We start from the raw sequence: 26803 nt of genomic DNA on the forward strand, positions 1-26803 counted from the left end.
GTATTTTTTTCTCAGTTAAAAGAAAATCTCTCCGCGTTTCAGGTGAACAATTGTGGCTCATTGTCAAGAGCAAAAAAGAGATGGGACAGTAACATTGCAACTTCACTTTGAACAGCTGTAGCTTCACATTAGTAGAAAGCTGACAGTTGTAATTAAGCAGGGAAACAGACAGCAGCACTGTTATAGATCTGAGTGGCCTGGCTGTGATTAGTCATAAAGACATAAACATTTTAATGTGGTTCTGAATGTGTTCTATACTCTGGAGGAAGAGTGGCAGATCACTGGGCTGCTCTGAATTTTGCACGTGTTAGCAACTTCAAGAGCAATTGTACACAGTGCTGAATTTTCCTCTTTGATTAATGAATTGGGAGTGAAGTCGATCTCCAGAGGAAATCCATTTTCTTCAGTGTAGGAGGAAAACATCCCTGCAAATATTTAGGAAAGCTGCTCAGTTTGCTTCTACAGCTTCTCCCCAGAGCCCCTCCTTCCATCCTCTGTGTTTCACTGCTCATAGCAAGGAATAAAAGTAATATTAGAACAGGCACAACTGGCAGGATGCAACTTCAGACCTCTTGGGGTGATAAGAATCATATCCGGAATGTGGCTCATTCTTATGATGTCTGGTGAGATGTTGCCACCTTCTCACAAGGAAAAACGCGGTGATTTCTTCATAAGGCTGGAAGAGCAGAAGTCAACGGTTTCACAGCACCCAATATAAGAAACCCAGAAAAAAGATTTTTAATACTCGGGAATTACAGTGAAGATGGAAGGGCAAACTCCCCTGTAGAGCAGGCACAATCTCTGCGTAAGATTTGTTCCTTCTCAGCATCACTTAATCCCCAGAAATACATGGTGTGTATGTGAGGAAAAGGAAACCAGCACACAATTCCCTCTTTTCTCTCCTTGTCTTCCAGAAAGACACTCCTCTTCCTCCAGTACAAATTATATCCTTTGTACACAAAAAGGGAACATAACACATACTGTCCATTACTTATTTTTGAACTTGAGAGTAGCATGCCATTAAAAATGCAGAAATTGTTTCACTCTCATTAAGACAATGACTTTTCTTTCAAAAGAGACTTACAAATATTTGTCAATAAGAAATAAATTTCTATGACAATTCTGTATGTCACAAGTCAAATACATTTCAGAAGTTAAAATATTCCTACTTTGTCCTACAACAGCATCAAATTTTCATAGGTCATTAGCTGTCAAAAATGAAAACTGTACAAAACCAGAAACAGATTCCTTTCTTCACAAATACGAGTGAGGCCATGCTAATCCTTTCAGATCTAGAAAAACTTTTTGAATTTCTAGTTCTAAATATATAGAAAGCCATAAGTAGTGTCATTCTGCTGGAGGGGCTGGATGTCTCTGTGTTTCTTTTGGCAAAAGAGCACACTGTCCACAGCCTGGAGACAGGAGGAGTGCAGCTTGGGCTGTATCACTACCCACGTTATCCAAAGACCTTGGTAAGGTCTTCAGTAAAGCAAAAAATGAAGACCTAACATTTCAATGTTACTTAAAAAAATCAGAGGAGAAGAGTATATAAAACAATTTCAACATGTCTTAATACATCATATCATCTGCAAAATGCCATGCACCTCTTCATATGTCACCCTTAAATCATCTTATTTAAAGCCCCTGTTCAATTTCTTTCCAAATGTATTTTCTCCCAGCTTTCATTTGTCTTGAACGTAACTGATTATGCATCTAGCAGTTCCATTCACACGCCCAAAATAAAAAGCTTCTTTACATGGTAATGTAAGCTTGCGAGTCTTCCAAGTCTTGCTTGACTTGAAAAATCTTGCAAAAGATGTCTCTCTTGCTCAGGAATGTTAACACAAACGTGGAACATGCTTGTGTGTGTTTTCACACGTCACTGAAAGATTTAGTTATCCACAGAGGGTGTATCCATAACCTCATTAATTTGATTCAGCTACGGAAAAGGCCCAGCATTCCCTCCCCCTTCATCTCTAGCAATAGTGAGAAAGCTCTGAACATAATATCTGAAGAGAATTTTTTACAGTGAGAACTCTGACATTGTGGTGGCATATTTCGGCAATATTGAACATTTTCTTTCTAAAATGCAAATTAGTAGTCTGTGCTAACTAACTACATACTTGAAAGTTTTCTCACATGGATAGAAAATAACTGTTCTCTTTATTTCCTTTAACATAGAATCTCCCAGAACTATTGTAAATAGAAAAGGCTGCAAGACTGACCTGTGTATTTTTATCTCTCCAAGTCTCTTGCTCTTGCATTTCATTTATTCTTTGAGGTACAAGGACAGCAGTTCCCAGCTTTGAGGCCAAAAAGCCACTACCAGCTCCAAAACTTTCTTCCAGAACATGGAGGTGACCACCCGGGACCGGCACGCTCCTACACGCTGCCCTGCACGACAGCTCTGCAGACCATCTGCCATGGCCTCAGGAGCAGACAAATGCCTGGCTTGGAAAATGGCCAGATCTCATTTTCTGCTGAGCCACCCCTGAAACTCCTCTGAGTACAGCACGTGTAGCAACTGTGTTTATGATTTTATACCAGCCAGGCAGTCTGTGCAGCAAGGTGTCAGATAAAGACAACACAAAATACTTCTCTCCCTATTTTCTGTCCCACAAGTCCTCCCAGGGGCCACGGGATAACAGCTGCTCCATGCCAGAAAGGGATTATCCTGAACAGGCTCTCGAGGCACATGAAACATTCCCAGCACTGTCACCTACCCAGCCAATTTCATTAGGACGCTCTGAGGACTGCCAGATATCCCTCAAGGCACGTTAACCTACTCACAAGAGGAACAAATATATAGCATCTTAAAATCATACCGCCAACAATCAAGTGCCTAATTGCCAAAATCCAATTTATTTCAGTACTAAGAAGAAGGTATTTAAAAAAAGAAAAAAAAAAAAAAGCCAGCTATGTCAAACTCTGTAATAGTGATTCTAGCTTGTTTTCACTTCTTTACATTCTATAATCTACCCTGTCAACTCTCGTTTTCATTCATTCAATAGACCTAATATGATATTTTAACCACTTTGAAGCTGCTTTGCTGCCTCTTACAAGACAGCAAGCCCACTCTGTAGGCTGCTGTACCTTAACCTCGCAGGCATTAGGGAGCAGGTGAGCGTCAGGAGCCACAGACCTAAGCTTGCTTCGAAGGTTTTTAACGGTGAGAATTACCATCAAAGCTGGATGCAAGTTTTGTGCAGCTGAAGAATGCTGGGAGAAAACAAGATTATGTGTGTAGCTATCCCAGAGAGCTCCAAAAGGTAATGACTTTGTACAGTCTATGGAAAAGAAAGATCTTAGTTTTGCTCATGAATATGTCACGGGACTTTAACAGCCAGGCATTTGTCACTTTGATATGTGCACGGTCTCCAGAGCTGTCTAGCTGACAAAACCACATCCATTAAAATACATTCTAAATAAAAAGAGACATAACAGTACATTATTCTTAAGGCTGCTATGTGTCAGACAGATTTACAATAGAAATGCAATCCAGTCCCAGGCATACCTGTGACTCCCCATTAGCAAATCAGAACAATGGAGATCATGCTACTATATAAAAAGAATTCAGCAATACATTGTATCATTTTTCATTCTTCTGCATGCATTGCATTATCAGAATTTCTTCTGAAGAATGTAATTTGGTTTCCCATTATAGATAACTGAAATGTGTTTTATCTCAACGCAATGTCCAGTCAAATGAAACGCAGAAGGACATGAAAAAAGGAAATCAAAGCACCTAATACCTTTTTCTTTCACTGTTCATGGACATACTCTGCATTCACTTTTTTCTACTTCACTGTCTTCATAGATGCAATCTGAAAATAGCTCAGGCAATGCTTACTCATAGTTTTTATTGGGTACAGTATGCCCTAGAGTGACAGAAGTGACAATGAAGGTAATTCATTAATAAAAATCACAAAAAATAGTATGAATGACAATGTCACCACACTATACTGTGCTTCTCCAAAGAAACATGTCTCCCAGAAAAGAAATAAGCATGCTCAAATGTTAAAATTATTCAAGCCATTACAGTGAGATTTCATCTAGCTTTATTTATCACAAAGCACACCTCTTCCTTCCCCACAAGACTCTTCCTTGCAAGATCTCATTTTATTCTTCTATCTAAAAAAATGCTTCAAGGATAAAGACATGCAATTCCTCACCTCCACAGACACAGGCCAAGGAACCAATCCCCTCAGTTTAACTTTGATTCCACATATGGTTCAGCATAAGGCATCTTTAACTAATTTGTTAAATCAAACCAATTCTGGAACATTTGCAGTACCAGAGACTTCCGGTCCCATCTTTTATTGAAAAGTCACTGACAAATATTAGCAACACATTCAGGTGTGTAGTATATGCCAACCAGGGGCCTGATCTTTCTCTAGTGTGAAAAGAGTTAACACTGCCAACTTTAAAAAGTAAAGAAAAACATGAGAAACAAAGCACATGCTACCAACCACTCTTTTTGGGTTTGTTTTTAAATAGAAGACATTTCTCATGAACAATATAGGTTTAGGGTTAACTATGGTCAATACAGAGACTCAACACCAAGTACAGCACATCATTCACTGAAACAAGAGATTTCTCTAGGAGAACCAGATAAAGCAGATCCAAGGATGTAGGCCACACCTGGAGTTTCAGATAACATAAATGAAAGGCAGTAGGGTAAGATACTCCCCCTTCCAGTACTGGCTACTATGTGTGTGGCTGTACTGTATTTTTTTAATGCCATCTTGCTCTGTTTTGCAGCTATAGCCCTGGTGCTTACCTCCAGCACGTAAGGAAGATGAGGACTAGACAAAGGACAGCGTGTCTCAGTATCATCTTCTCTTTGAACATTACATGAGCTCTACAGGCTCCCAGTCCTTCTATACTTCTCATTTTGAGAGCATTCCCTCATTGCTTTAGGAGCAATTTTGCCCTATGCGCACCCACAAAATACTATTAAATGCAATAATAGCACTAAGAAATTATAGCCAGGCTTTTATCACAAGTTCTGCACAAATCTTGACAGCACTGATCTGACAAGCCTTTGAACCAATCAGTATTTGCTCAAGACGCAGTAGAAATCAGCACAAACATGCATTATGAAGTAGTGCAATAGATGCTTCACTGCCAAGAGAGTCAAAAGCATTAGGACAGTAACTCTTTTATTTTTTATCCACATGATTCATAGAGCCCTTGAGTTAGTTATCTTAATGGTTTGGATCGCCGTAACCCTTCTGCTTCAGAGCACTAATGATACTGTCCAAACCCCACCTGCTTCAACACACCTAAGACTGCCTTATCCTATAAAGCAATAAGTTAAATCAAAGCATTATTTTTTTACTGGGCATGAGGTTATCATCACCATCTGAAAAAGGACGGACTGACAATATACCACCACTTCTCATCCTTATCATGTTTTGCAATTACTGATGACTTCTTCAAAAGAAAACAAGGCACTTTCACTGCGATTGAGGAAGAAATTTGGTAATGCTGAAACCTTCTTCCTGTGACTGACTTGAGGTACGTATGTAAAAGGAGAACCACAGACATTCAAATTCTAGGAAAAATTTAAGCAGCAATTAGCAAGTCAGTATTAAGTAGAGATGGCCATCATGACTCTGATTAGATTGCAAATAATGTAAAATACTTTTCCCCTTCTATAAAAAGCTATAGGTGACAAGATCTCAAATGAGCTTCTTCACAACTGTTCTTTCCAAAAACATTGGTAAAGCAGGATTTTGTTGTCAATAGCACTCATAATAACATGGGCAATTGCCAAAATGGCGATTAACACATCCACAGGGTAGCAGGGAAACACATAATGCTGATGTCAATGGAAAGTCAAAAGATAAAAACGTGGTGCTAAACAATCACATTCACAAAACGTACAACTAGGGAAATATTGACATTTATAATTCAGCATTTTCCATAACAAAGCACTCAGTAAACCACTGTGTAGTATAAACACTGCATCCAAAACCAGAACCAATGCAAAGTCAGGTCTCAGATGTTACAGCTGGACCCAGGGGTAGAGAGGGGAGAGAGTGACAATATTCCCTCCAAATAGTAAGAGCAGTTTATTAAAAGAAGGGACTTGTAGAAGCTATTGTGATTAACGTCCCTGTTGTGGCTACAGGGTGTTTATAAAGCTACTAGAAACCAGATAAAGATGAAAATTCAACTTAAAGCCAGTAAACTGAATTCTTTCAGACTCCCACTAAATCACCATGAGTTGCTACAGAACCTCTGGAGTTTGAAACCCTCTGGATCAACTAATGCAACCCGTAACAGAAGCTTATCTTTTCTGCACCAGACTACAAATGCCTCTTTTTTCCTCACTCACCCCCCATTCAGTGCTTTGATATTTTGCTATAGTTACAATGGCTTACAGACACAGGCAAGATAAGGTTTGTAGGTAAATTATAGAATATCTGCACTTCTAGAGAGTTCACGGAAGTCCAGTCTATGTCCCACATCTTGCCTCTTTTTAATATCTGTACTCCTTTTCAGTTATCAGTACAGCCCAGCCGCTATTTCCAAGTGTTCTGCACCATTAATTTCTTGTCTTTAAACCTATCAAGCCTAATAACAGTTGTTGTCTGGGCTCAGGATCACTGCCATAAGGTCAAGTGGTATAGGACATCTGATGCTAAACTCTACAGATATGTGTTCAGAACTACTGGAAGAAAACTGACAATCCACCTCCTACTCGCAGTGGCACTCTGCATCCTGCTCAGAAGACATGCATGTCGTTCCACTTTCCAATTAGGAAAAACAGAAAGTTGTGGCAGAAAAATTTAGCGGAGAAATACCTAACCGTGAGTTTAAAAAGAGAAACTCTGTGAGTCAGTAGTGCTGCAAGTGAGAGAAGTCTGGGGAATCACCTGGGGAGATTAACCAGAGATACCCCTCTTTCACAATACCTTTCCTATCTCTGTTGTCTTGTGCCTTTTAAATGAGAATGCCTTTTTTTTCTGTTATGAGATTATGGCAAATACACAGAGCAATTTACACTAGATACTCAAAGGTTAGAATAAAAGGAGACAGAAAAATAGTCAGTACAAAAAAATACAGTTAAAAAAGACAGCTTTCATTGACACTTTCTGCACATTTTTAAACTCTACCCAGCTGAGAAAAACTCAGTAGGACATGGGGAGATTTTTTATTGTGTATGTCAAATGTCTTGAACAACATCTTGAGTCTTGGCCTCTACATCATATGCCTCTAAAACTAGTAATTACTATAAGAATCTGTTATTAATAAGCATTATGCAAACTCCCATTTTAAAATCTCCAAGATGCAATGCAGCTAAGAGGTGAAGATGGCCCATAAAGAAAAGAAATACTGGACAAGTCTGATGAGAAAACTCAGATTAAGTTCTTACATACTTTTTAGTTCACTTATTGTACTGGAAGACTGGGAACAAAAATAGTTTAGATATATGTACTGCTTATCCTAATATTAGCATGCTTGGCAGATTTCTTAGATGCTGAAATAGTTTGGTAAAAAAAGTAGGTGACCCAAGTGTGCATTTTGTTGTTTTAACAATAGCAGATATTTATATTTTATACCATTTACCACTGTCATTGTGAAATAAGACTTTGAAACAAGGTGAAATTGAAATAGCATTTCTGAGGAATGATAAATTGCAGATGAAATCTACAGTGTTAAACAGAGAGGGGAGCATTCAATATATTCTTGATGACAGCTGGAAATGTCAGAGAATAAAAAAAAATGTTCAAAGCATATATACATACACCTTTGCATATGGTATCTTTTTACTCTTGTGATGAATCATATTGAATTTTTTATACTGAATCTAGTTGGACAGCGTGATCTCCAGTAACTTAGTGATGTAGGTTACATAAATGGAACTTGAAGATAAATCAGATAGAAATGAGTGTCCTCAAATAATACTGCATGACTTTAAAAGTGGTGTGTGTAAACGTACACATAGCAAGGAAGCTGGTAAAGGGTCTGGAGCACAAGTCTGATGAGGAGCGGCTGAGAGAACTGAGGTCCTTTAGCCTGGAGAAAAGGAGGCTGAGGGGAGACCTTATCACTTTCTACAACTACCTGAAAGGAGGTTCCAGCCAGGTGGGAGTCAGTCTCTTTTCCCAAGTAACGAGTGAGAGGAAATGGCCTCAAGTTGCGCCAGGGGAAGTTTAGGTTGGATATTAGGAAAAAATTCTTCACCAAAAGGATTTTCAAGCACTCAACAAGCTGCCTGGGGAAGTAGTGGAGTCACCATCCCTGGAGGCATTTAAAAGACGGGTAGATGTGGTGCCTGGGGACATGGTTTAGCGGTGGACTTGGCAGTGCTGGGTTTACAGTTGGACTGAATGACCTGAAAACTCTTTTCCAACCTGAACAATTCTATGATTCTACAGATTTGTTTCCTTTTTTCACTTTTTCAGGAAAAAAATGGGCAAATATTAGGGGAGCATGTAATTAACACACTCTGACTTGTAAAGAAGTATCAATGCCCTGAATCTGAAAAGTATTTAATGGTGTCTACAGCACACCTCTGTATGTATGTACTTATATAAATGGATAAAAATCTCACAGTTTTTTTCTATGTCACGTTCTGATAGAAAATTCATGTTTCGTTTCAAGATGTGTTATTTTCAGAAGTTTATACGTTTTCTACTGCTTATATGCAAAGATACTCCAGAACATCAGGACATGAAGCAGCATTAACCCAGTACAGAACTCCCAAATACATTCGGTGCTGTGGGTGCTTTGACAGTCTTGGTGAGCTACATATAATGTTCAATCTTATTTCTTAAATCCTTTTATAACTTCTGGAGAGAAATGGTATTGAATTACAGCTCCATGAAGAAGATATCACTGGTGGCAATGAGAGATTAATTCTTTTTGTTGCCCACTATAAGCATGCTAAACATAAGCAATTAAATATTCCAGGGCTGATATTTACTTACAAAGAGGGAGATCATTTTAAAATAACAGACAGTAAGCTATTGTTTTCAATTCTAAAAATTGTTATGAAAAGTGAAGGAGAAAAAGGGAAGGTCATGTTTTGTATTGCAGCTGAGAAGAAAGAATCAGTACTTTTCCTACAAATGGGAAGGATTTAAAACTGGTTATTACAAGCAGTATAAAATACCATCCTCTGACAGATACCAAAACTATTGTTTCCTAATGACTCTGAAAGAGTGGTTAGTATCAGGCACAGCAGACAAAAATATTTCTTTTCTCTCTCAAAAAAGAAGGAAATTTTCAAGGTACAGAGACCATTGTTCTACCACTGAATACTCAATGATTACATACCTATTAGAAAAACATCATCATGAACCTGGTTTGGTTTTCACTTCACGTACAGAACTCTACTCATGATGCAAAACACATAGGAGTAATGAGAGGACCATCCCTAACGACACAAAATCATTTGATTCACATATAAGAGAATGTCGGGTTTTGCACAAGGCCATACCAAGGTTGTATCACAAGAATGCATTTGTTTTGTCTTGGAGTATGAGAGAGAAGGCATTTTTAGCTTACACAACTTGGCTTGAACTTTTTTTCCCCCCTCAGTCAGCTCAATTCCATGCAGAGCTATTCGTATTTCATATTCTGGGAAGCTATTTTCAGGATGTATTGTTTCGCTATTCGACCATACTGATGATATTTAGGAAGTTTAGAGGAGAAAATAGGAAACTGGAGCTGGAGGGAAGGTGGAAGAGGGATGTTAGTATTTCAAACTAAATCTGCCATGATTCTTCACACCCACACTCCTGGCATACAATAAAGTCGAGTCCACGCTTTCCCTCAGCCACATAAAATATTGTTGCCTCTGCTATTGCTTACCATATCCTCCAAGACCTTCTACTACAACTGTTCATGTAAATGCTCCTAAGCTTGGATTTTGTCAAAGTGATAGAGGATAAAGAAATCTGCCTGTGAGAACTGTTTATGCAAACCCTGGTCAGGCTTGGGATGCAACAACCACATTTGGAGCTGAGGGAGGACTAATCTCTTTGATGAGTAGAGACTGTGGCCAGCAGTGTCGTCCTCACTCTGCTGCAGTCACGCTGTTCCCCCTGGTCTCAGCCTTTTGCTGGTACCGTTTCCAAACCAGCTCTTGGCAGAAGGATGCAATAAGGATCAATCATGTCATCACTCATACAAGCAGGACAATGCCAATGTCACATTCATATGGACACAGGGTTTCTCTCTGTTTTCAAAAGCCAAGATACTTAGAAACTTAAGCCTGTTAATAGGGATAACTAAGGATATTTTTGCTCACTGGCCCAGTACTGATATTAATGGAATTATGATTCTCTCTGTCATTGTAGGGGACTCAGCTTATCCTTACTGACTCTTCCTTCTGAAGTCTTTTGCCAGGTACTTTGAGAAGGGATTAGTTTAGTTTTCCCCATAAGCAGTTTCAAAATACTATTGGAATGTGTTTCTGGAAGACTAAAGGTCGAGTTACTGGTGATTTCTTATCAGTTTCTGCCCTCTGGAAGTCCAGTTTAATGTGCTGTTTTGATTCCCAATATACATGAAAAAAGACAGGGCATTATTTTTGCCTCGCATGATCCCTAGAAAGAAGAATTAAGCACTCTAAACCAGTGCAATATTTACAGTAATCTAAAACTTCTGAGAAACAGGTGAGGTCTCTTCAGCTTGAGGTAAATCCACAAAACCTATCTGAGTTTCCAAGACAGCAAAATAACACTGCAGTGGTTATATAAAGATGTCAATTCTGTTCTATACAAATATATAATACTTACTAGTTCTGTTCTCTACAGAAGAAAAACATATTACTCATTAGTTTTTAGGTATTCTTACTATAATTCAATAACTAAGAGCATAGTGCTGTAAATAAAAAACAATCATTTAAATAAAGATATTACAAAATATGGTTTCCCTGAAAGGAAGCAGCAAGAAGAGCAACTGAATCTTTTCCAATCATCAGTTTGTATTACAACCTATAGTAACAGTATCCTCTTACATTTCATCCCAAGTGTTAGTACAGCATGCGTCTGCAGCTAGCTCTGGAATACAGCAGGCCTTGGAATTGAGTGCCCAAGCTTAGGCCAGAAACTGAACATCACAGTATCAAACTGAAATATTTAAGTAGACAAAATGGTTGGCATAAACCATTCAAATTAAAGGTAAAAAAAAAAAAAAAAAAAAGATTCTACTGAGGCTGTTAGCATTGTCATTACAGATATTATATTTGTGCTATTTAATGATCACAAAGAGCTCAGCCCTTTTATTACCTCCTGTCCTTAACGTAAAAAAAAGCAAAACTAAACCTCATTGCTTAGCGTCATTAATGTAATTTGTTCACTACCATTCCTCTCTCCCTAAGTCACCTATATCTAAAATGCAAGACTGAATCTACTTCAAAAAGCATCCCAATCTTTTTTCTGTTGAAGTTCAGATATTGATTGAAGCTAATCTAATTGTGATATCTCACAAGGTAGTAACGCAGAACACAGGGAATACTTACACTACAAATATCATTAAAAAGATGGCAATATTCATAGTCATTAGCTTGGTATTTGTATGAGCAAACAAAAAACTTGCTTACAACACACAAAGATATCCTTGTCTTCCATAACTTATTCCCAGGCTGGGATACAGCAGAGGAACCTGCTAAGACCTAGAAATGCTAGGATTGAAAGGAGAGCCAACATATCTTAAAATCATTTACATGACAAAAAACACTAACACGTTTAGTGAAAGGTATGAGTACAGGTCTTTGCTAAGAGGAAGTCACCTACTCACCATATTTGTAAAGTAATCAAAGGATAAGAAACTGATTGTTAGCTTGATACCACTTTGACACATTGGTCTGTCTTTCCTGTTAGCAAGGCCGTGAGTATCAAGTGGTTCCCCAATTCCCCAAAAGCTTCCCACAGCTACGGCCAAAGCCAGCCCAAATTCTGCTGTTATAGAATACACTGCAGCATAGGGATACTGTCGTGGATTTTACCATGCTGTGGAAGGGACAGTAGCCTAGAGTTTTAACTTACTCCTCTTGGATGTTTGTTCTTGGAGCATCCTCATTCTAGAAGAGGGACAATCTCCCTGTCTTCTTCCGACAAAACTACTGAAGTTTTGCTGCTGTTGTCTCTTGCTACCAGCCATTCCGAAGTAACATTTCTGGTGAATGTTTTAGAACATTGTACTTAAGTATTCACCGACATTTGCTTTGAAACTGTAGGTATTCTTTCACCTGTCTAATTAACACAGTGTACAATACGCAGGGGAAATAAAACTTCTGGGGCTTTTTTATTGCCAGCTGTAAACACATAAATTCCAGTTGTACTGCTCTTGTAAATTTTTAGTATGTCATACCAGAGTGTTAAATGAGTTGGATTACAAACTGTTTTCCAAGAGAACAATTCTACTGTTTTAAAAATCACAGATCCCACCATGCAGCAGGTAAAGAGAAAGCTCTGATATTCTTGTAGTTGTTTCACTGTTTCCAGCTGTTTTACTTTCCTGCCTCAATGCACTCTCTTTTTCTCTAGATCTTGGTCTGCTAGAGAAGTACTAGCAAACCTCCCCATGCTGCATTAATTCTGAAAATATTTGTCAGGTTGACGTCTCCCCTGAGCAGGGCCCTCCATGCTGTTTCCAACATGCTTCCTGGGCCAAGCTGGGGCAGTCTGGTCTGGTGGTCTGGAACTGGCTGTTAAGTTCACAGAGACATCAACCTCTCATCCTGATTAGGGATCAGACACGTGCTTCCGTCCTGGCTCTATTGTGCATTTTTCTCTTCCGGAGGTAATGCCAAACATCACGCCTTCAGAAAACTGGCTCACACACATCTCATGTGCTAGATTTATGCTAATACAACCTCATGCATTCATTGGTTTATAAAACGAGCTTGACGTCAAGACTTAGTTAGGCTGAGCAGGCTTCTGTGGTGTCAGGAGCAATCATTGTTATATCCTCAGCCTTACGTGATGGCACACTTTCATAAGAGAAACTGCTCAGCAAATTTCCCTTACTCAACAAATAGCAAAGTACCGTGCTACACAAAATCAAGTTCAATCAACACAACAGCAGACAGTAAATGTAAAACAAGAAAATATATCACTTGTATTCTTTTTGCCAACATTTTTTCCTGCTAATGAAATAAAAAGTAAGCTAGAAAAAAAATTCAAGTAAACAATCTGCCATGGAAAAATCAAGCTGCACACTGGAAACAAGGATCAAATCCTTGATTTACATACACTGAAAGAGTATTTTTCAAAGGCGTTCAGGACACTGCACCATGAAAATCAAAAGACAGAGGATATTGATGGTAAAGGAGGTGATATGCTCATGAGCTAACCCTGAACGCTGGCATACAGTCCATACTCAAATAACACGAAAGACTAGGTATTTCTTGTTATATGATTCTCTGAATAATTATTGTGGAATTTTCCAGCAGAAAAGTACACAATCCTCAGGTTTCTCACAGCAAAAAGAAGAATAATCCACCTATCTGTGGAGTGGTTGAACGAGATACAGGGCATCAGTCCTATTAAAATGCTAATTTATCAATTATGTATACAACAGAAGAAAGGACAAATAGACATCTAAAATTTGATTACTGTTTTATCCACTCCGAGCAGAGCTGGCTGCAAAATCCCCTGCTATACTTCAATTTCAAAGAAGATGGTTTAGAACTTAAAACAGATTTGCTCTGGTAAGCTACTGGATCTTAAATTTGAATGTAAATATACCTATTTAAAAATATGTGAATCAGCATAAAAGGTGGCTAAGGCCCCAGTTTCACTAGTACTTCACTTCCAAAAAGGTAAAGCTGTTACATCAATTCAGAAGCCTTCTGAGGCAAGGAGTGACAAGTATTGTTATTTTTGTAAAGCCACATTCATCAGTTGTTGAATGGGATGTACTTCCAGAAACACACATTGTGGGGATGACTAATTTATCAACTTGTATTCAAAGCTGCTGGCCCAAGGCTATGGCTTAGCATTTAATTAAACAAGTATACAAAATCATTAATTAGCTGATCCCATCTCACTGGACAGGCTTCCTGGGACAGCCCTCTTGATGCTTTCTGTCCCAGGGCCAAGAGCTACTACTGCAATCAAAACCACAAGCAAGTTTACTAGTTCAAAGCTGTTTGGTCATTTATCTGAGCTACCTTCAGAGAGCGGGTCTCTGCTGACCCTGCGCTGTTACACACGTTTCTCTGTGCAGGAATCTGTGCCACAACCTTCTCCACACCCCAGGAGGCTGCCACAGTAGCACAGAAAGCTCTCCAGTTACCAAATCATTGATTGTCATCGACTTTGCCTGACCTTCAGAAGAGATCTAGCTACTCCTGCATCACTCAGCTGTCTAATTTGCTAGTCTGAAACCAAGTTGATGGTTCCACACAGACCACTACGACAGAAATAGTATCCGAAAATGGCCTAGCCAGAGGTTAACACTGAAACCCTTCACAACCACATCAGCAATCTGCAGGAATTACCGTTCACCAGCATCTGATAGTCCTAAATCGTGGTGACACACAGAGTGGGTGGTCTAACCCCAGGTGTCAAAGGACATCTGGTCCCTTTTTTCCCCTTCGGCTTCTTAACCTAGCTGCAAGGATTGACACATTTTCTGATCCTCTAATAGTCCCAAAGTAGAGTAGTATGACTCTTCTTTCTTGCCAACATTGAGAGGAGTTGAAAACTCTTAAATTCCAAATGGTTAGGTAAGCTTAATTACTTTTTATATGATCTCTTCGTTATCCTCTGTATTTCACATGCGTTTTAGACACCATAAATTCACTCAACAGTAATGAAATTTGGTTTCATAATCTTTGGCAGACAGTCTTCGCATGATTTGCTAAAATATACTCTCTGAATCTCCACGTAAAGGACCCCTGCTAATGAACATCTCTCCCTCCACGTTACTGGGGACCAGCACTACAATTCTGTTCAACGGGCTGTTGGCTCTTCTGGCTTTATTTGCCACACCAGTCCTACAACCCAAAACCTCAGTCCTGAAACTTGACAGTCTAAGTCCTCTCGGTCAACGTAGGTAATACCTCTCATATTTCCTGTGTCATTTCAACAGAGGATAGTATACTAACAAGATCATTTGAAAGTCAAGAAAAACATATTTACAAGTCATAAGCGGACGCCTAAGCAACTTGAAACTTGATTTGTGCATGACGCTCAGTATTCAGTGTGACACTTCAAGCACTGAAAGGAACACAATTCTTTTTAGACTGGGTGGCTACTGTAAATTCAAATAACTATTTGATCTAGAATTTATAACAATAACTAGCCAAGTAAATTCTTCTACCTTAGCCTCATGTCTTTTAACACATTTAATAGGTTCTTGTCCTTTGAGTCTTGATGATATAGCTTCCCCGCATGACAGAACGGAGTAGGAGCCCAAAGAAAAGAATTTGGTTTTATGTCTTTAATACCCAAGGTATTCCAAAGCACTTCAGAAAATAATGAATCAGATGCCAGTGCTGCAGTGACCGTAGGTAACTATAAAAGCGATTACATGCCCAGCAGGAGTTCGCAGACACTATAATGGTATAAACAAATAGAACAAAACATTACTTTGTATTTCTGGCATTTGGGCTAGATGACATCTCGTCAGCATGTTCTATTTTTGACAAATCTCCCTCAATTGCATTGTCTATAATGTTATTTCGGCTATTTTTCTCTCCCTTTTTGCATTGTTCAATCATGTATATGCATTTACCCTCATGTGAGTGTTAGTCAGCTTGGATGTCCCTCATTACTGTTCCCCAAGACACAAATCATCTTTATTATTTCTCTAGTTTTCATCAGATTCCATCCATTACTTCTGACTGGATCTGCCCCTGGTGTTTTCCTCGTGCTTCACAGTAGATGGTTTTCCATTTAATCTCTAAATGACCTTGCCATTTGGAAGCACTTTACAAATCCAGTATCGATGCTACCTGTTTCCCCAGATTTCATCAATACAGTCTGGTGGGGCACAGAGTGTGAACCTTTAATTTCAAGTCTATTAATCAACATTCAGGATAGTCTACTCTTCTAATGCAATGATTCTCAATACTTTCCAAGACACTGCTCTTTCTTTCCCCGTGATTTTTTTGAGTCTCTACTTTCTTCTATAGCTTTGTGGTACACTTCTGCATTTCAGAATTAAAGAGCATGTTTAAATTTTCCCTTTCTGTGCAAGCCTACATCATTCCTACCCGATAAAAATACGTTGTTTTTTTCACTTTTAGTTAATGTGCATGACAAAAACTCATCCCAAAATCACTCCCAGTATCTCAGAACTGTTGCCATACTTTACAAGAAAATCCCTCAAGGCTGAAGTTAATGAACCCAAAGCCTGGCTGAGCAAAGGGAAGCATAGACACACACCAATCCTGACTGGCTAGCTGGCCAGAACCTACATCTATCCCTCTAGGCTGCCGAAATAATTATCTAGGGTTTCTATAGAAATTAAGCATTTTTGAGACATCAGCCTTCTGTCAAATATTGGTGCTGGCAGAACAGGACTGATAGCTAAACAGGAAAATACAAGCTCACAGAGCACTGTCACTGAAAAGCCATTTCCTTGGGAAACCAGGCTAAAACCCCTCTTTTTGTTTCAGCTTTTTAAATACAAAGGGTCACTGTATTCTTCTGTGACCCTGGTTCACAAATCTGTCAATGGAAACTTGCAGTTATCAGGATTTAAACAGACTAGGATCCCATTCACATCAGCATAAGGCTGAAATTTGGTTTTAATTGATGTAGCCTAGAACAGGACTGATATAACTAATTTTTTCCAGTTGTAATTGTCATGCATAATCTCCCCTCCTCAGATTATCTTGAAGAAGACAGAGTTTCATGACAATCTATCCTCACAAACCCTGGCTATGAAGATGCCTCAGTGAAGCCAACAAAGTTTCATTGCATGAAGTGGGTTTTTTCAGGTTTTTTTTTTTCTTTAAATCAACTCCCTAAATCTTCTCTTTATTTTTATGGTTAAGAGTTACAGCCCTCCTTCAATTCCAGAGCAAATAACTTTAACTGATGGTTTTCTCAAGCATTTACAGAGTGTAACATTGTTTACCTTCTACTCAATTGTTTTGTTTCCTGTAGTGTTTGAACCACTCTTCTAAGGATGAATTCTCTCTTCTTCCAGTTGTCATACATTATTTATTCTAATGTCATACACACTTCGTTCCATTTTCTGTTTTATCTTGGCCATAGTAATTTTATTTACCCAATGGAAGGTTCTGTCTTTGCATATGCCTCTTTTTTCATTTTGTACAAGACGATCACAGGTGCACTAATTCTGCACTGGCAGCTTTTCGCCATTCCTTCTAAATGTATTCTGCTGTGTTTTATTCGCATACCACCTTCACAGCTCTGAATTTGATATTGTCCCAAGCAGCACTACAATCCAGGGTCTGGTGCAGCACTTCCCAGCCAGCTGTGGGAAGGGCAAAAGCCGCATTTCACTAGTACCTAACATAATGACTCCTGGGCCATAACTAGACAGCTGCTGGGTAGTATCAGGATTTCAGGGAATAATAATTACTATAATAACAGCAGCTACCACCACTGGACTTCTTTAATACTTAGTCTCAGGCTAAGGACTAAACAGCTGTTAGACTGAGGTATGCCAAAAAGAAAAGACCGTCATTTCTAGTTAGAGTTATGGGAGGTGGGGGGGTGGGGGTTTATGGCTATCCACATAACAAAACAAATTCACAAAACTAATCATCTTTTTGCAGAGCACCTACACACCTAACAGAAGAGCTACTAAGAGTTCAGGTGAAGCACATTTTCATTACACTACGAGACCATTCTTGTAAGATCTCCAGGTCCATGAAGAAGAGTTAAACTTTATTGTTCAAAGGTAAAGTAACTGATGGTCTAACATTTGCAGCATTAGGATACATTAGCTAGGTCTTTTAAATGTTTCCTGATTTTATGAAGTTTCATTACCAGATCGTGCTAAAAGTTGCAAACCAGTAATTTTGGTGATCTACAATAAGTAATGGAATGGGAAGAAAATCATGTTAAAACAACATTAAAAGGGAGAGTCATTCTTAACTGCAGAGCATGGGAAGCTGCAAGCAAAACTCCCATTAACAGTAAATATAGCAGATTAAAAAAATCCCTACATATTTGCTAAAACAGACTCAGAGAGATTTCCTTGCATTAAGGAAGACCATAAGAGTTCAAGTTATTTTCTCCTCCTTACTTTCCTGGGCTTACCTGCTGTTGCTTACTTCTATGATTTTAATGCCACTGACAAAAACCTTATTTTAAATTTCACATGTGCCGTATATATATACCTGTGTACACCGTGAACTGCAGTGGAGAGTTTATTAGCCGACAGAAGAATATTTAGGAATGTGTCCTGTGCCAGATCATTAAGAAGTCTGCTTTACAAAGCTGACTGGTGAGTAATTTTAGAAGCTGAACAGAAGTTCCTCAAGTAAAGAAATCCTGAGGTGCACAGAACAGTCGCTGTTTTAAACTATATTATGTTCAGACAAAAATAAAAATTAAGGTGACCTCTTGAAAGAATATTACTTAGGTGCCTCAGGCCTCTTAAGAGGTTAGAGGCTTTTTCTTTCAAATCTTTAACTCCTGGTGACTCTAATGATTGCAATGTTTGCAGTGCACTAAACTTCACCAAAATGACCAATCCTGGGCTCTAACAATCACTATTTACCATTGGCATTTCTTTTTGCTGTGATACCTACAGTGTCATGCACTTCCTCTTCATTTCCAACGTCGTAGCTACAAGCTAAAATGTAGTGATGACATTTTTACAAGTCTGAGTGACACCAGAGTCCCTCCAGCAGGCAACACTGAAATCTAATTAACCAGGAAAAGAGCCTAACAGTCACAAACAGGAGATAAAAATCACCAGTCCTGTGGAGTAAAAGACGGGGCAGAGAGGCAGATGAAAGGTATACTTTCAGGTGTAATCGACTGATACGGGGGCTGTTCTACTCTCTCACAATAATTCATAAGTTCCTTAAGTAGATACAAATGCAATTCAGCATTTTTCAGAGCAATCAAGATGGAAAGTCCCAAGCATGGTAATTTTGGGGTGGACGGCATCCGGCTGTTTCATTACCAGAGAAGGGAACGGCAGGAGAGTGACCATGTCCCTCCCAGGCTACGAGGCTGGCAATCAGGGTGACCCTCGCAGAGGCAAGCTTCGTTACTGAGGGTCCGGTCACACTCAGGCAGAGAATCAGCAGCTTGACCTCCCATATATATTTATTCACTTGAAGACAATGTATCCCTTTTCTCCTTGCTTTGAAATTATCTTAGTTTTGACTTCACATGAAAGAAGAAAAAGTTTTACTATCTAAAAGCCTCATTCCAATGAGTTCCCCAATTCCTTCATACTCTTTAGTCACTCAGGTACTTTTGAAAACACCTTTCAGCAGCAGACTGAAACAATTACTTTCCAGCATGCCTCTGCTTTTCTTTGTTTTAATGTACAGCCACACTTAGTGCATATATTCAGCTTCACTTTTCATAAAGACTGAAAATCACCTCTGCCAGATGCCAGAACAACTACACAAATTAAATTCAAATTGTAAGTGAGACTCTGCGGAGCCTTTGGCTCCATGCTCGCCTTCCAAAGAGCAGCGGCTTTCATACTAAATGAATTTCCCGATAAAACCCTGATCGGCAGACAATCATTTCAGATCCGACTCCTTGACAAGGGTTTTTACTGACAACAGAAGATGACAAAAAAACGTCCCTAAGCATCATAACAAGCCATCTGTCACTATATGTTGTTTCAGACAATTAGTTATCATGTAACGTTTACTCTAATTTTTAGCATTTCATTCCTACAGAAATATTCTGACAGTTCTTCCATTTTATTCATGGGCAAACAAAGTTAATATTTTCTGAAGACAAAACCTAACTTCACTGTTTAATTTTCTATATATTCATTGACACATGTCTTTTAGACTAATACCTAGGGTTTGTGTAATACTTGGAGCCAAAAATCCCTGATTAGCCGTAATGGTCACGAGGCTTCAGAATGAATAATGTGAGAACGAGTTTTGTTTTGTTTTCAAACTACTTTTTAAAAATTCAAAGGATGGATTTAATTAAAATGCAGAGTCTTTTCCAAAATTCCTCATAGTCCTTATTGCCAACCCACCCCATGCATATCAATTCTTGAAAAATTAACTCCCCGTCCCTAGCAACATTTTAGGGACAAATACTTTGTGAATTTATTAGTTAGGATGGCACACATACCAGGCAAATTTCTGGAAATTAATTTTAATTTTTATTATATACTGTACAAACCTAAATTCTCAGATTCTCCTCTGAGTTTGCTAGCTTTGTCTGTAGCCATACACAAAAATAAAGCCATAGTTCTGGAAGCTACCAAGGCCTGTACAAATACAGCCCAAGTTTACTGACGTTATATTGCTTATGGACAGGAAAACTAGGTACTATCTTTCACTTGAATCTTTCTGGTTTTAGATCAGTAGAAATCATTTTAATGAAGAATATTGAGCAGTTCTTGAGTAAATTCCTACCTAGGACTCCAAGGATCAGGTATTCTTTGTGCTACATAAAATGCTTTAATAAATGTAAACATTCCTCACCTGATCCACTCCACAATTATATCACTACAGATACACGGCTGAAATCGAAAGAACAAGGCTTGTGCCACAAGCAAACTGCAGCTGAGATGATACAAAAGTTACCTTTGCTTTCAGGTAAATCACACACCCTTAATCACCCACAAGTTCTCAGAGATCTCTGCAGCTGTAGTAATTGTCCTCAAGAAAAAATGATGTATAAAAACACAATCTCACATAAGCAGAAGACGACTGAGAAGTGTCCTCAGCACTACTGCCCCAAGTAATGGAAAAAAGATACTTTCCCAATATAAAGAATAGAATCCACGTGCTACCATGCCAGTCCTCCACCGGAACGCATACGGTATCACTCCAATGGGAAAAACTTGTGCCAGAACTAATCTAGGTATTACTCTTCCCCAGTTCTCCTCCAAATGTGTTTCAGACTCAAAGAACCTGCACACAGCACACTACCATGGTGGGGAAACCTGGCCCTTCTTCCCCACAGAGAGCAACTCCAGAGGCTCCGCACCGCCTCTTCAAAAACACGACTGCCTTCCAGTGTCTGCACCTCCAAACAGCGGGCATCTGAAACATGAGTAAACCTCTCTGTGATGATTCTCCTCAGTGTTTAAAACCAAAAGAAAATTGAACAAGCTCTTTTATGTTATGACATGGAGACACTTACTGCTTTGATTTTCAAAGCCTTCTCTTCTTTCACTTCATTTCTAATCTTGTAATGTGGAACTTTCATGTTTTGTGGTCACGAATATCTTTTAAGGGTATTGGTTACAGTTCCCTTTCATCTCCAATGCAGAACAGTTGTTCACACACCCTGAAAAATTTATGCTACCTGCAATGTCTGTGAATGAGAGGGTTTTTTAACATGAACACAGGCACAACACTAATCTCACCTGTATTTGTTATACATTTAAAAAAAAATTTCTGTCTCTTCTGAAAAGTTTTTGGTGCATCAAAATGAAGAAGTTCTCTGGAGGAAACTAGTTGGAAGTCAAAATGAATAGTATTTTCTTGTTCCAGGAAAAATTACATGTACTTTCCCTATTTCAGCAAGTAAAGGTGAGGCGAGAGAGTACAAATCTAGGAAACCTTACCCCTGAAAAGCACCATCATTTATCCAAGCTCAGAAAAATGTTCTCGGCCCTGTTGTAACTCCTTGAGAGCTGAGATTGTAAAAGAGTGATAGATGAAAAGTGGGGAGACTACAGAGGTCCAGAACCCAGAGGATTACAGTAATAATCCAAGATTGCGGAGAGCTTTGCATGCAGGTCCCTCCAAGCCTTTCTGAGAGGTGATCTGGAACATCCGCCAGAGGAAGCTCAATATTTCTTGAGAGATGCCAGTGAAGAAAAAGACAGCTTCAGGGAATTATGTGCAAGAATTTAGAAAGATTTAGCAAGTCTGGCTGCCTAAACCTGTGGTCTTTCTAAGCAGAAAACAAGTGACTTTCTCCTTCCTGTCCCAAGCAAACTAAGATATCAAACAATTGCTTTTAATGCAGCAAAATGAAGAACAGGACTTCAGGAATGATTTTTTGATTTATTTTTTTTAAGAAAAGACAGACCTCTCGCTCCCATCCTTATGTTATAGTGATGACTGTGTTCATTTTGTCTTCTCTAAACTATGCTCAGATAGTTCCAATTAACCAATACAGGAAATAAGAGATAATAAATAATATCAGAGTTTCGGACGTATGCAATTCTAAATGACGACAGGGGGCATCAGTGGCCCTGTACCTCACGCTGTGCTATCCAAGGCAGTGCAGCCCACCACTGCCCAGCACCTCTCTCCTGCACCACATCCGCAGCCTGGGACAGCATCACCTGCTCCAGGAATGGGGAGACAAGACATGGCCTGGAGGCAGATCATCCCCACACTCTCCACTCTGTCACCTCCAACAAAACGGTGAGGGCACATGGAGTTGAGGCTACTGGTCTCATAAGCTGGGATGACCAGAGGTGCCTGCAGCAAGCTGGTATTCCCCAGGAACCAGTTACTGCCACCTCACTTAGCCCTGCCATTTCTCAATACATCACAGACACCTTAACGGTGAAGCGAAAGCTGCTGAGTTTCCTTAGTTCCAATAGTCAAGCAAGGTTCTAACTTTCTTATTTCAAAAGTATGAAAAGGTAAGAAGGAAACTGTACTGACACAAGCACAGCCAAAACAGTAAAATATTTAGAGCCACAAGAGAAGATTGTCTCATACTATTTGAAGAAGAGGACTCTGATGTGTGGCCTTTGCTTCTTCACAGTACAGAAATGAGTTCTTCCCACTTGTTAGCATTATCTGACAAACCAAACTCAACTTGTGCTAGTGCTCAAACAGGAAAAGGCGCAAAGCAGAAACTGATATATTTCATGACCTTACAATCACCTCTACCAACCCTGCCACATCCCAAAGACCACTCTTTTTTTTTTTTTTTTTTTTTTTTTGGGGGGGGGGGGGGTAAATTTTGCAAGAAGCCAAATTCAACTTAAAGTCTTAGGTCTTTTAAAAAGACATCTAGAGTCTTGATTTAGGTGCTTCCAGTACTAGAAAATCTGTAGCACCCCAATGTAACTGCTACACAAGTTAATGAGTTTCAATTTGCACCTTTTTTCTGTTTTTAATTAGGCCACTTCAATTTCAAGTCATCTCATTTTTTTACTCTTTTGTCCAGCTCAGTGGGAAACCCTTAGGCTGTTGACTATCTTCTTTTTTGTTCTTATCATTTGAAAGAGGAGACTTAAAGTGAAAAAAGCTAAAGGACAATTCCTACTTTAAGGCACATTTCTACAGGCTGTATTTCATAAGTAAAGCTGTTCTGTAGCCCTGTTGAATTTTCCTACACCTTTTTTAAAAAGTGAAAACCAGAACAAGGCACAAAATAAGGCTTTTCTTCATAGATAATTCAGTAAAGATTAATTAAAGAAAGATGTGAACATGAAGGATACTGCATCTCATTGTAATCTCTTAAATGAAGAAGTAAAGGGGCTGTCACTTGCTTGAAGTTAATCTTAGAGCATCTTTACTACGCATCTTTATTCATATCAGCTTTGCTGACTGTTTTCCATGGAAACAAACTCCATTACGAGTCACACAATGCCACCAATGTCAACCATATCCACAAAATATTTATGCCTTTAAAAATAAAAAAAAAACCAACCCCAAAACCAGCACAATTTGTGTCTCGTTTGAATGCAGCAGCATTAACATCACCACCATGGAAGTCTGTGGCAAAAAGAGGCACTGAGCTTGAGAGAGAGGAAGACAAGTCATATTTGCCAGGCAGTACGAAGGCTGAGCTTCATCAGTACCCCCGGCATGCAAACATACTCAATCACCAAATAACGGAGAGAGGAAGAACAGCAGCAGCCCTTCAATCTACTGCCTCTCAGTGCCAATGTGATAAATCAAGGATGTCAGAACAAGATGGGGAAATGTGGAAAAACAGTCTGTAATATCTGAGGAAAAGTTTCAAAACACATATTAAAGAGGATATAACATATACATAGCAATAAAGCAGAAAAAATAAGGATATCTCCTCATACTCTGTTAATTCAGACCAGGTTTGAATAGGTTTGCCTATTCACTGTTGGGTTACCAGAAGAAAGGTTAACCACAGGCACCTCAAGACAGATTAAAACTACTGTTTATTAACATACCACATACACCATTTGGCCTTCACAGGCTGTTTCAGTAATAGTTTTGGAATTGTTAAAGTTTCAGTTGGAGAGAAAAAGCCTTCCATTTTCAAAACAGAAGGTAAAAAGAGCAAGGAAGGTAAATGGGCATGAAGAAACCGACAGAGACCACTTAGGAAGCACTTGTAAATCCTCAATGTAATCATATATTCTCCACTTGATCAAACTCATCTCTCCCATTTTCTTCTTCCCTTCCCTGCAGTTTTTTTGTCTAGTCATGGTATAATTTTATAAGAGGAGCTCTCACCTTTTCATGCTGCAAGAGAATTCTACACTCACAGGGGTTTGGGGGGGGGGACTGAGGAAGAAAGAGGGAAAAATACCAGGAATGAAAGGCCACCTTCAGGAACCAGAAAGGCTGGAACTAGCATAAACAGAACCACTTGGAGAGAACATCAGTCTTGGGCTGCAGTCACTGCTGCTCCAAAGCATAAACTACAGAGAAGATGCAACATTTCAAGAGCTACTCTCAAACAGGTGGGCCCTTGGTGGGCAGCTGGCAGGTGTCCATCTCATTGGGCAACAGGGACAAGACTTCAGGAAGTAACAGTTTTGTGTAAGCTTCTCTGCTGAACAAATGTATGTAAAAGGAATTATGTCGAGTGCACATCTTTTGCAATGTGAGCAAAATACCTTGCGACTGACAGAATAAACAGTGAAAAGGATAGCGAGTTACAAAATAAGAAGCCATGAGTTTACATCTTTTGTTAAAATTGACAAAAAGCTAATTTTGCTGCATTTGCATATAAAATTTCAGCACAACTATATTTATTGGACTGCCAGGCACTGTAGATCACTTTTAAAACTCACTGACTTTCTTTAAAAGCCTTAAGGACTTCATTACGTCCCCTTTGTGCTGCAATCAAATTTACCAGCTTATTCGTAACAATGAATATCTAGCTTGCTTAGAAAAACACAGTTCTTGGAGCAATGAACATAATGTATCACTGAAGTAATGGCAGACTGCAAAAACCCCATCCATTTCTTAGTATTATTTCACTTGGAAAACTTTTCAAGCTGAATGCTACTTGTGTCATTTTAATTATTTTACCTGTGTATTTAAAAAACCCCAAATATACACAGGAGACCCTCCCCTCACGCACACTGAAAGTACTCATGGCTTTTTTTCTTACTGTTTTTTCAGGATAGCGTGTTCTTCAGTTTTATACAAGAATTTACAAAGGGCAAATTTGCAGCTAACATAACAGTGAATCAATTGGCACATTATCTGACAGGACAAAGAAAGATCTTTGTATCCAACTGCACTAACAGACACGTGGTATAAGGCAACTTTGATCTTGTTTTCCTCTCCATGTATCTTGGGTAGTTTGTAATTCGTATCAGCTTCTGAAGCCTCTTTAATGAGAGAAGAAACTCTGCACACAACAAAGGAAAACCTGCAACACAGCTGAGACTTGAGTGAAAAGAGGAAACTCTGTCATAGAACACCAGCTCCCTTTTCACTTCAAATATTTTCAGTAAAAAAGCTCAAGTTTTATGGTCAAGAATTTAGACAGTTTCTTAGCTCTGTGCTTTCAAAATAAATGTTTCTTGAGAGGTTGTTTGTGCATAAGAGTGTGCACAACAACATGCTGTTGCGGGGGGGTCGATTACCACTGAAGAATTGTGTTTATGCTGTGCCTACATTTTATCAGCTTTGAAATAGTTTAACGGAGCACCAGTTCCCAAGCCACCAAGCTGCCTGCCTCACATTGTATTCAAGATGCAAGCAATTTCTCTGCACCACAGAGGTTTAGTTTAGTAGAACATTGCAAAGATTCAATAACTAAGCTTAAGCAAATTGAAAAATAGAGATGAAAGTTCAGAGTCTTTAGAGAACAGATATCATCAATCACTCCACTGTATTAGTGTTTTGCTGACAGGATAATTTTGCAGGATTTTTTTTTAACACTCTAACATGTAATCCTCCCGCAGAAGAAGGGCTACAAAGTTAAGTTAAGGAAACTTTGATGACAAAATCACAAATAAATCATGCAAACCCATGTTCATAAAACAATGACAAGTTATTCCTCTTTCATCATGAGTCCGGTCATTAAACCAATACAAGTTAAAGTTCAGAACTTAATTGTCCTGGTTTCAGCTGGGATAGTTAATTCTCTTCCTCGTAGCAGGTACAGTGCTGTGCTTTGGACTTAGGATGAGAATACTGTTGATAACACACTGATATTTTGGTTGTTGCTAGGCAATGTTTACACTAAGTCAAGGACTTTTCAGCTTCTCATCCTGCCCTGCCAGGGAGGAGGCTGAGGGTGCCCAAGAAGCTGGGAGGGGACACGGCCAGGACAGCTGACCCCAACTGCCCAAAGGGATAATCCATACCATATGATGTCATCCTCAGTATATAACTTGGGTGCTGGGACCATAGGATTATAGCGTCATTCAGCATTTGTCATAATGAATCATTCAACCAAGCTGTATATTTGCAATGAAGTTTTCTACCCTAATGAAATATTGCAGCAAGCTTTAGATATTTAGGAGGAGACTTAACTTTTTAAAAGTGCAAAACAGTCCC

This window comes from Grus americana, chromosome 7 (assembly GCF_028858705.1).
Source record: "Grus americana isolate bGruAme1 chromosome 7, bGruAme1.mat, whole genome shotgun sequence".
NCBI classification, from domain to species: Eukaryota; Metazoa; Chordata; class Aves; order Gruiformes; family Gruidae; genus Grus; species Grus americana.